We start from the raw sequence: 9,830 nt of genomic DNA, 5'->3' as shown, positions 1-9,830 counted from the left end.
TTTATAGTAGTGTAAATTCCCCTTAGTTCACTCTCTTGCATTTAGGTATCATTTTCTACCCTGAACATTAAAGGCGCAGTCCTGAAAACTGGGGTAAAAATCCCCACTAGAGAGCAAAAAGAAAGACTTGTTGACCGGTGCCTCTATGGAAGCTGAAATAATAGGTAACGTTCTGGCCTCCCTGACACAGTGTAAATTTTTGCTTAGGTTGCAGGACCAGGATTTCAGCTGTCCTCTACAAGTTGCTTGTGGTCGATGTAAGGGCTCTCAGCTCAAATTCTGTTCTGGAGAAATCAGCAATATAATGCTTTATGTGTGGAAAATCAAACTGGTTGATGGTCAAACCTAATGAGTTCACCATATTTTTCATCGAGAAAGTTTTTTCCCAGTTGCATGCTTTAACTAAGCACCGTAAAAATACTTGGAATGGAGTATGGTTTCAATATAGGTAGGTATGCAAAGATTAAGTAACACTAGTTTTTCATCAGAGTATTCAAGGCGGTGCAGAGAAGGGCGTTGCTGGGTCAGAGGACCATCAGCTGACTAGCAAGATGTGAGTTGCTAAACTGGACAAGTCCTGTGTCTACCTACCAGGGAATTTTTATTGTCCCGCTTGAGGCAAGTTAATCACAAGTTTGTGCTTAGATATAAAGATCTAATGAACAATGCATTGGACAGAGTCCTACTGCCACAAGTGGATCTACAAGGAGCCTGCAAAGATGTGTCACCAGATGATACCTTATATACACTTGCACCAGCTGCAATCATGTAAGCATCAGGCACCTCAGCCCGGTGTTGCGTCCATCACCCAGCTCAGCTCTGCTGCCCAAAGGTGGTCCCTCAGCACTCAAATTCCAGGACTGCTACAAGATAATGCTGTGGCTGTTTCTGATCTCAGCACCAAGTGAAAGCTCATTCCTCTACATGAATTCATGCTGGCTCTGGCATTCCGGCTTCCAGCCAATTTAACTTGTTCTGCAGTTGGACCCCCTTGCCCTCCATGCCAGATTATTCCTTGGTCACAAATTACCACTGCTGAGCAGTTACAATTTGAATTTCCCCTACATCCATTTTTAAAAATAACGTCAGATCCCAGCACAAGAAACCCAACAGAGGGTATTTACATATAACTGTTGTTAGAGGAGCTTTCTTTCCAAGTCTATCAACAGACAATTCATATCCTGAAGCATGGGAGAATGTCAGCTCACATTTTTACATGCAAGTTGTGTGTGAAAAAGGAAGAAGAAAGTAGTACATGAACACTAAAGAGTTCCAAAGTATTTTGTTTTCCTTTTTAGTAATTACTGAGAAATGCAGGATATGTTATTTCCCTTTGGTCCACATCTTGTCATCAGATTCCTGAATGCCTGAGCATATCTCATTGAAGATGACCTATATTCAGAGTGCTGCCCAGACTGGGTTAAAAGAGCCTCAAGACGAGTACCTAGAAGCTGATTCAAGGAATACAGTCTCAGCCAGCTTTTCAGATATGCCAAGATGTTTAACAGATGTATCGTCTTTCAGAGTTAAGCTCTACTGAGCCACGGTCTAATGCTGATGTATCCGAGGTTGATAGCTGGTTTCTGTCACTGTGAACCTCTGGCTCAGATGCATTTCATTGGAAAAAGCCAGTTATGGGCACTAGAAAACTGAGCCCTCGGTTACTCCTCTTGTTTGGCAAAAGCATCACCTCCATGCTCACTGAAAAATAGATGCCAGAGTCCATTTTTAGAGGCATTTGGATGCCAGGTGGGTTTTCTGAAAGATCTTTTGATCTGTAAATGCCTAAAAGTAGCTTAAAAGTCTGGTCCCCTGTGACTATATAATTATATTAAAGAATATAAATTTGGTGTTTGAATTACCTGAGTTGGATATTTTAAACACATACTTCTCTAGATGGGTTTTCCATGTTCAACTTTATTTCAGATGATTGCAGGTGTAGACAGAAATGCTGGAGTTGTTCCTAAGAAGAGGGAAAAGACACTAAGTATGGGAAAGCATTTCAGACTATAAGGGACTGACTATGGGATTTCAAAGGTCTTTGGAGCAAGTCCTAGATCAGTTTTTTTATTTGTCTGGGTTGATTTTAAAGGACATATGAATCTTCCTGCAAGAGGATTCTGTAACAAACCATTTTAACTAGAGAGGATTTTTGTTGCATTGATCGCTGCTTTTGACTTCATTTTCAAGACACTACAGCCACGCTACATAACTGGAAGCAATTACTAGAAAGGTACAGAGGATAAATCTGGCAAGTTTTCTCTACATATGTCAGAGCTGTTCTTACGTTAACCGTCTGAATAGAGAGTGGGAGTTCTGTGTCTTTTGGAAGCATTGAGGGTTTTTTCCCCCCAAGTGGAAAGCAAGGTCAGAAAACAGCCACTGCCTCTTTGCCTTCCCTTGCACTCTTTTCCTGCACTGATTTGGGAATTTGAATAGTGCTCCCTGGCTGTATTTGTAAATCCATCCTAAAGTAAGGCATTTACATTTGGGGTTTTGCCCAATGAATCATTTCACTAGCTCTCCTCAGAATACTGAGCTAGCGCTGGGTAAGAAAATCTTAAAAGTATTTGCACTGGTAGGGAGCGGGGGAGAAGAAGGGGTTAAAATGTGCTTTATGTGCCTACTCAAAAATGTTAAAGCCGGTCATTGGCATAGTAAGTTCAGCTAAGCTCCTTCCTAAAATTTGCTGGATATCAGATAGCAGGACTTAGTCCTTATTCTAGTAAAGCTTCACAGTGGTGGTCTTCAACTGTTTGAACTCAACATAAAAACCATTTTCTGCTGTAAGATTTATGTCTGTGTCCCTCTGAAGCTGATTTTGGGCAATAAGAACCGAAGAAGTATGGGAACTTCTGATCTGGATTTATCAAGGTATGCAGGATCTCTTGTATCTTAAATGAACTATCCTGAGTGAGTTAACTATTTTCCATTGAGTGATTCATGCTGTCACAATATAAATCAAATGTTCACAATAAAGAGTAACCGGTTGCTGACAAATAGCATTGAAAACAAAAGGTTTTCTTTCTGCATGAAACATTTTGAAATTTTAAGTGATTCTGTTACTAGTAAGTGTAACAAAATGCTTGGGAAAGAAAAAAGGCTGGTATGACTTGTGAGGGTCTGACTGACATTTTTTCTGCAGACAAGCTTTGACCTTGGAAAGGGGCAGAATATCTTCCTCTTTGGTGGCTGCTCACAACCGCAGAGCATGTGAGGGTGCTTTGTCTTGCAGGCTCACCTTCAGCTCCTTGGGGAGGTCGCATAAAGCCACTGTCCGAGCTCTGATGCTTGCATGGGCTTTTGTGGGCAGCACGCTCCCACAGCAAGCTGCAGGGTGTAGCAGGTCTCCAACCTGGCAGATCCTGCAGTTTCAAGGTTTCCTCCACACATTCTGGTCCTCTCTGCCCATAGAGAAGTGATGGAGAGGAGATTTCCATGGAAGGACCTGGGCTCCTGACAAGGCAGAGTTAGGACATCCCTGCTCTGCTCCACCACCCCGAGCAGAAATGCTCTGGTTTCACTGCTAGCAGTGCCCCCTTCGTCCCCAAATTTGCCTCTAAAACTCATTCCTCAGCACTGGCACAGTTCTGATTCCATGTGTAAAAAGAGCTTTTTTTAAGCATTTCTCCAGTTGATGAAGACAGATCGCTCCATAGTGTCTTTGTTTCCGCTCCCTGCACAGATCTGTAGATATAACATATGCTCATAAAACCAGCTGGAGGTGGGACACGTAAACAGCAGTCACTCAGGAGTGGCTGCTCATGCCAGCATCAGTGGAACAGAGTGTGAGAATTAAATTTATGTTCTCCTGCTTCCCTACAGAAAATAACTCTTTGCTCTTGGCACCGGTTCCTTAGCTTTTCTCAAAAGTCAGAGAAGCCACACCAGTTCGCGCTAGCTGAAGGTCTTTATCTACCTCTGAATCTTTAAAAAAGCTCTCTTTCCTGGGGAGAAGGAGATGGGGGAAAGAGAGAGCACTTGGCTATACCGAGTGAGAGCCTGTCCTGGGCTGGTGAGAGTGCCAACACACAGCATTAGCCGTTATGTTACTTTTCCTACTGCAGGTGTTAATCTTGGCATCGGCAAGAGCTAGCAGAACAGGGTGAGTCCTGGGCTCCTGCGATGCAATGACGTTTCTTTAAATGGTCTGTTTACTTAGGTTGACAAATGACAAACTGGCAAAACTGGAAGCAGGTTTTCCATTGATCCACAAAACAGCTAGAGCAAGGCAGGGGGAAGAGCAGATCTCTCCACTAATCCCCTTCCCCCAGTTCCCTCCAGCCAGTCACTCACCTCTCAAAGGGTCTCTCCTCTGGGTCATTCAACTGGCTTTTGAGCTGACGAGATGCGTCTCGCGCTACAATTGTGTAGGCTATGTCCACAATAATCAATTGAGCTGGTTTTAAAGCTCTCTGAAAAGCCACCAAGAACTTGCCGCTTGGTCCATCACTACTTACTTGCTTGGTTTGAACACTGATTTTTTAATGAAAATATTTTTTTTCTCCATCCTGCTGTTTCTTTATTGAAAGAAATACCATGAAAATATCTTACCATAGCACAGACACATTAACTTGTTACTCCTAGTCCAAGAACAAGAAATCTTTCCCTCACCATGCTGAACATCCCTGCAAACAAACAGAAAAGGCAAAAAGTAGCTTTCTTTTGGGAACATGGATGCTTTAGGAATCGCATAATACGTAATTTGGATCACTGCTGTGCAAACTGGCCCTCTGGAGGAGAACGCTGCTTTGAATCAGCTTTGCAGAGACTTTCAGCAAAAAGAAATAAAATGAGCTCATTTACGTGTTTGTCACCTTTGGGCAGTTTTCTGGTAATTTTCAGAAGTATTGAGGTGAATTGCACCCTTTTAATATAGGTATGTTATTTAAACACTTAGCATCAAGGACCAGGGATTCATTACCTATGTGTACTGCATGTAGCATATTGGGGTGCTGAAGAATAAAGAGATCTTTGAATTCTAGCACATTCATTGTTATTATTTTATTTTTGAGTATGGCAATACAAGTATGAATATGAGGCTGTGTAGAGTCAGTTATATTGAGTGAGCACTAGCTTTTAGATTAGGTTAGAGTTCTTGTATCCTGATCTGTCCTTTTACACAGTCTGATGCAAAATTGCTGAAGTCTGTGGCTTTGGGTTAGGCTCACAGATATCAGCTATGACACCTGGACTCATCTAGTGGCTACTTTTAAGTTCCTGCAGTACTTTTTAGGACATGAAAAGCATTTGAAGAAAATTAAATTTCTAATGGAAACATGAAATCCCTTTGGATATTCTAGCTGTCAAGAAACAGAAAATACATTAAGTACTTTTTAAACCAACAGTAATTAATTAACAACAATAATAATAGACTTTAGCTCTGCTTGAGGTAGTATTGGTTTCAGTCAACCAGCTGAGCTGTACTAATTCAGGTCAGAAACATCAAAATGAAAACGGCTTCAGACCTGCAAACTATAATTACTTTAGAGCAAGGGTTTTTCCTTCCTTTACCTTCAACAAAACACACTCTTTTCACCTATTCTTCCTCTTCATCTAGTTCAATTAATGCATAGAATATAAAGAAATTCTGGATTTTATTTCTTTTTCAAGAAAGAAATTTTCTTGCAGACTTGTTATGTCTTCCATGAAGTTTTCACTCTTAGTGACAGAGGAGAGCAAAGACATTATGCAGATTGTTGGGTTATGGTCTTTTTTTCCTTTTTCTTGGGAGTATTGGTAGTGAAGGACAACATGATGGTTTATATTTGTGTTGAACAAATTCTTTGCCTTCTGACATAACGAGTTCACTGACATCAGGAATGAGGTGAAGGCTTTATAGTTGAAAGCATCATTGGTAATGTGAATATAATTGTAAGTTCTGGAGCAATCGTGTGTCCATAAACTGCACAGCTTTCGTGGATTCAGTGTAGCTGAGATTTTCTTGCTTTACTTCTTCCTTCCCCTCTTTTCACTCCGCAAGCTATTCTTGCTTGTGAAAGCACAAATTATTTGCCTTCACCAGCACTGAAGGTACCTCATTGTTTTATTTAATGCATCTTTTCATAGGTGGTTCTGTAGACCCTTCCTGTGACCCTGGATGTTATCTGGCATCTCTGCGAATCTTTCAGCAAATAAGCAAATGAAAAGGTTTCAGTTAGTGCAAGGAAGATTGCTTCATCTCTTTGATCAGAATGGATGATTTTTTTTTTCTGTATTAGAAAATACAAAGTCCAGTCTCAGAAAAAGCTACCCAGGATATTCTGCCTGTTAAAACAAAAGTGGATTAATCTCTGAGCAGACTCAACCATTGTTTAACCATCCTGTATCGGATGACGTGGCATGGACCTACAGGAAAGTGGGTGTCAGGATCGTGTGATTTTCATGGGCCTGTCCAGTTCAATGGCAGCTGTGTCTGCTTATCTGGGGGCAAAACTGGAACCAAAGACTTTTAAATGAATAACGGCCTCAACATGTCATAAAATGGATGCAACGTGGATTATTCGCAAGTAAATCATCCTGCAGAATTCAAACACAGACAGCAAAGCCCAGTTTAGCAGCCAGGAACCCCACTCCATAGTACAACTGAATACAAAAGGTACTGGAAATATTCTTTAGAGAGAGAAATGATATTTTACGTGAAGACAAAATTATGCCATCAGCTTTTTAGCCTGCCCTTCTGTGGGAATCAAAGAAGTGTGTTCCCCAGAAAATGGATGGCAAACTGTATTTCATGGGGCAGTGTTTCAGGGACTGGGCTAGCATAAAACAGGCTTGGTGGAGAATTTTGTATGACACTTTCTGCCCCTTCCCCCCACTTCCACCCACCCTGCACCTGTAGTCTTTGCCAAAGGATGCAACTTGCTCTTCTTTAGCTGATTCATTCTCCTTTATGATCTGAAAACACTCTTCCAGCCTGGAGCAGATGTGGCAACTTAGAACAGCAGATGTGGGATTTTGTACTTCAAAAGGAATTGGCATTGGTGCAATGAGCGTGTTTGATACTTGCTTGTCCCTTGTAAATCACCTAGCCTTTTTATTTAAGGGAAACCATATGACCCTTGAAAACTGTGAAGTGAACACCTTGAAGGTGTTTTTCTGTTCGGCATCACATAGGAAAAGATGGGAGAACTGAATGGGAGAGAACCAAAATTCAGTCACAAGGGACAGACCCCTTCATTCCCAGTGTCAGATGAAACATGCATTCAATAGGTTGAACCGCCTTTCTAAAATGTGTCTTATTTTCAAAAGGTCTAAAACTCTCTGTGACTCACCTGGATATGAGTCTCTATTACAATTACAATGTTCATTCTGGTCTGCCTGTTTTCCAGAAACTTGTGTTGCTTTTACCTTACTATATGAATTCTTTTAATGGTGCCTATGCTTAGGTAGTTTTTTCTCTCACCTGGGAAAATGTCTCACTTAATGCTATACGTACAATCTTTGGTTTAACAGTTGAATTACAATATTGTCTCTCCCTCCATTTAGATCTCTCAAGTAGAGATCTGGGCGTTTATCTAGCAGCCTCCTAGCTCATCCCACAGTTCCTTAAAAAGGAAAGGACTACACAAAATCTACTTTTTAACAGGTGAGTAGAAACATAACGAACAGCCTGCAATCATACTTCAGGATGATGTGGAAGGGAACATAGGCCCCTGCCAGAAGACAGCAGGGATCCCACCTCGCAGTGAAGGGGGAGGAGTAACATTTACCTCAATCCTTAGATGAATGAGGATGGAAGCCGTTATGCCATCGCTGTGCAAGGTGGTGCATCAATGTCTCAACCACTGCAACTAAACTCTGAGTTTTACAGCTAATTCCACTTACTACTTTGTTCATCATCATGTTTGCTCTTCAGGCCTTTTCTTCATCATCTTACATAGGCACCAGTTATCATCTTCAGCTCTCTCTTCGAGCTGATCTTTTGAATGAGTGTTGCCAACTTTCCCTTGGTGCCCAGTATATTTATGAAATGTGTTAGAAGACAAGTCCAGCAGAGAAAAGGAATGAGGCACTCCAAATTAAATGATAAAGGGATGCTGCCAAACTCAGTTTTGAATACAGCCCAAGGCACAATATGCATAAGAATTAGTTTAGGTACCAGCAGCCCAGACTGAGGTGTTTTGTGTGGGTTGGCTTTTGGACTATCTGCTACTATTAGACAAGTATTGTAACAAATTAGGGAACCATTTTCTGCCAGAAAAGTATGAAGTCTAAAGACATGCATTGGCTCCTTCAGAACATAAGGTTTCTTTTCGTTATGGCTTGCCATACTTTTGTGTGCGTGTGTGAGTACATGTGCAGGTGCTCTGTGAATTTAATGTTAGGCATTGGGGCCAAAATATATGCTGATGTTGGCACATACAGTGGGACTGGTGAGTCTAAATTGAGGAGACGGGAGAAAGAAGGCAAGAAGCGTAGTACTGAAAGTGCAAGGGTGGGAATGCAATTAAAATGGTAGAAGAGAGGAGGAATTAAAGGGAATCAGTGAGTAATAAAATAACAAGTATTACTATTTTTGTTGTTCCTATTCATAATACGTATATATGAAACACATCTAGCACAAACACATGCAGGAAGGGAATTTGAAGCTCCTTGCACCATTCAAGGAGCAAGGTGTAGCACAGAAGGACAAAGGCAGGCAGTGTCCCAGCTGTGGCTGTCATACTACAGTTGGGATGCACGTGCTCCCCTTGCTGGGAGAAGCAGCTCAGGGGCCAGGGAATGGTGTCCACGTCCTTACACCCAGTGTCCTTGTATTGTCCAAATGTGCCTAATGGGACATGAAGCAAAACACAAAATGCTTGTTACGCACTGAGCATAAACTGCTCTTTGTGCCTCTTCCCCTGGCTTTCTCCCTGCTGGCATCCAGACGCTCTCAGGACTGGAGCATGTCGCTGTGGATCTGCGCCGTGGGACAGTGCTCAAGACGCTCCTGGGAAGAGGAACAGAGCTGGATTGCCATCAGATGGTCTTCGGGAGAGCTGGTGCTTTAAATGAGTTTATTCATAGTTAAACATTTCACATGAGTTACTCAAGAGAACTTGTTTGTTAGAGGCAGGTGGTGACTAATCATCTCTTAGCCCACCTTTACCACATTCAAGAGTTGTCAGAAAGCTGACAAGTAGAAAAACCTCTTAGTAAGTCTTCATTATAACAGGCTCCGACCCCCGCTGCTGTTGGATCAAAATGGGAAAAATAGGGCTTCCAAGTTCCTTTTTCTTGTCCTTGGAGCTTCATTACTTAGGTAATGGCAAAAATATGTTCCTCACATGGTGAAACTAATACATGTATAATTCTCCTTCCCCACACAGAAATTAATCATAACTTCCAAATTCAGAACTTAAATTTTTTTAACTCTTTCTTGCTGTCACAGCTGAAGTTAGAGATTTAGAGGGTCTTCCTTCACGGTCCCATGAAATGCCTTAGGTGCTGCTTGTCAGAGGAACAAGTAAGCCAAACTCCAGTATTACAGGTCAAATTGCAAGCAGAGAGGGATGGCTAAGTGTCAGCATATTCTCCAGCCTGGAGCAGGTGTCGAGGTATCCTGTACTCCATAGCTGCTAGGCAATGAGTAAAGCAGCTCTGAGCCCGCTGGGATATAGCTGGGGTGTGTGTGTGTGACACGGCCATTTTCTTCATCTTCAAGCTGAGGAGAGGCCAAAAGGCAGAGTAAAGCTGCTTCTTTATCCATACTGCTGGGATTGGGACTAGCGGTATCTTGGATGAGCATAGAGAACCAACTTAAAATGTAGCAGATGCTGCTTTTAAGCCTGGAAAAAAAAAAAAAAAAAAAAAAAAAAAAATTAGAAGTGCAATAAGGAAACATA

This window comes from Charadrius vociferus, unplaced genomic scaffold (genome assembly GCF_000708025.1).
Source record: "Charadrius vociferus isolate BGI_N301 unplaced genomic scaffold, ASM70802v2 scaffold13, whole genome shotgun sequence".
NCBI classification, from domain to species: Eukaryota; Metazoa; Chordata; class Aves; order Charadriiformes; family Charadriidae; genus Charadrius; species Charadrius vociferus.
This window is presented reverse-complemented; position numbering follows the sequence as displayed.